The sequence below is a fragment of the Palaemon carinicauda genome, chromosome 20 (genome assembly GCF_036898095.1).
Source record: "Palaemon carinicauda isolate YSFRI2023 chromosome 20, ASM3689809v2, whole genome shotgun sequence".
Taxonomy (NCBI): domain Eukaryota; kingdom Metazoa; phylum Arthropoda; class Malacostraca; order Decapoda; family Palaemonidae; genus Palaemon; species Palaemon carinicauda.
Genome location: NC_090744.1, coordinates 112,881,747 through 112,884,246, shown reverse-complemented (window position 1 = coordinate 112,884,246; position 2,500 = coordinate 112,881,747).

Sequence of the window (2,500 nt, the reverse complement as noted above, 5' to 3'; positions counted from 1 at the left end):
ACCTTCGTTGAATAACAGACTGTTAAATACAAATGTTCCATTGAGGCTTGAGAGACCAGTCATCTTATGAGAAACGACTGGGGGAAATCCATAATTCCTCTAAAAAAAAAAAAAAATAAAAAAAAAAATAAAAAAAAATGGAATTAGTGAGTGAATGACATAGGAAAATATGATGAAAAAAAGGAATAAAGGAAAATGAAAAGAAATCTTCTATTGTGAAATTTCTCCTCTATAGCGATTCTAAAATAAATCATCATCATCTCCTACGCCTATTAACGCAAAGGGGCCTCGGTTAGATTTCGCCAGTCGTCTCTATCTTGAACTTTTAAATCAATACTTCTCCATGCATCATCTCCTACTTCACGGTTCATAGTCCTCAGCCATGTAGACCTGGGTTTCCCAACTCTTCTAGCTTCTTTGGAGCCCAATTGAATGTTTGGTGAACTAGTCTCTCTTGGTGAGGGCGAAGAGCATGCCCAAACCATCTCAATCTACCCTCATCATGATCTCTTCAACATATGGCACTCGAGTAATCTCTCTTATAGTTTCGTTTCTAATCTTGTCCTGCCATTAAACTCCCAATATCCTTTTAAGGGCTTTGTTCTCAAATCCACAAAATCTATTGGATAATGTTTCATTGTCATACTACGACTCTCTCTCTCTCTCTCTCTCTCTCTCTCTCTCTCTCTCTCTCTCTCTCTCTCTCTCTCTCTCCTCAAAAGTTTTATGAAATTAAGATGTAGTTTCAGGGTTCATAAAAAACAATCTCTCTCTCTCTCTCTCTCTCTCTCTCTCTCTCTCTCTCTCTCGTCTCTCTCTCTCTCTCTCTCTCTCTCTCTCTGTCCTCAAAAGTTTTATAAAATCAGGATGTAATTTCATGATTCATAAAAACCAATCATTTAATATCTCTCTCTCTCTCTCTCTCTCTCTCTCTCTCTCTCTCTCTCTCTCTCTCTCTCTCTCTCTCTCTGTCCTCAAAAGTTTTATAAGATCAAGATGTAATTTCATGATTCATAAAAACCAATCATTTAATATCTCTCTCTCTCTCTCTCTCTCCTCTCTCTCTCTCTCTCTCTCTCTCTCTCTCTCTCTCTATCTCTCTCTCTCTGTCCTCAAAAGTTTTATAAGATCAAGATGTAATTTCATGATTCATAAAAACCAATCATTTAATCTCTCTCTCCTCTCTCTCTCTCTCTCTCTCCTCTCCTCTCTCTCTCTCTCTCTCTCTCTCTCTCTCTCTCTCCTCAAAAGTTTTATAAAATCAAGATGTAATTTCATGATTCATAAAAAACCAATCATTTAATATCTCTCTCTCTCTCTCTCTCTCTCTCTCTCTCTCTCTCTCTCTCTCTCTCTCTCTCTCTCTCTCTGTCCTCAAAAGTTTTATAAAATAATTTCATGATTCATAAAAACCAATCATTTAATATCTCTCTCTCTCTCTCTCTCTCTCCTCTCTCTCTCTCTCTCTCTCTCTCTCTCTCTCTCTCATAGGAAACGAATCTCCATCTACAATAATTTAAACCCTAAATGGCAACCTTCTCATCTTACCTGGATTTCCCCAAAACCTGGAACTTCTCAGCAATGATTTCAGACGTCGAAAAGATATTTGAACTGTGGATTTGTTTTTTTCATTTTCTGTTTACTCCCAAGTGGAAATTCAAAAAGATCTGAATAACTCAGACAAAAATGATATATAAAAAAGCTAGGTCAATAATAGAACAAATTGCTGGATCATGCTTCAAATATAGTTGGAGTAGCTGAAGAAAAACTAAAAGAAATTATTATTATTATTATTATTATTATTATTATTATTATTATATTATTATTATTATTATTATTGGTGTTGTTGCAGTTGTTAATATCCTTGTTCAAATTAAAAGAAAACTACAAAATGTATTACACTTTATTATTATTATTATTGTTATTATTATTATTATTATTATTATTATTATTATTATTATTTTCATGATGATGATGATTATTATCATTATTATTATTATTAATAATATTATTATTACTATTATTATTAATTAGAATATGAACAATGTTATCATTAATACAATAGTTGTTACCATTCTTGTTAAAATTGAAAAAAAAAATAAAAAAAATGTATCATTATTATTACTATTATTATTATTATTATTATTATTATCATTATTATTGATATCATTATTATTATTATTATTACTATTATTATTATCATTATTATTATTATCATTATATTATTATTATTATTATTATTATTATTATTGTGAATATTATTATTATTATTATTATTATTATTATTATTATTGATCAAATTGAAAGAAAACTGAAAAATGTATTACAATTTATCATTATTATTATCATTATTATTATATTATTAATAATATCATTATTACTATTATTATTATTACTATTTTTATGATGATGATTATTATTATTATCATTATCAATATTATTATTATTGATTATAATATGAACCATGTTATCATTAATACAATAGTTGTTACCATTCTTG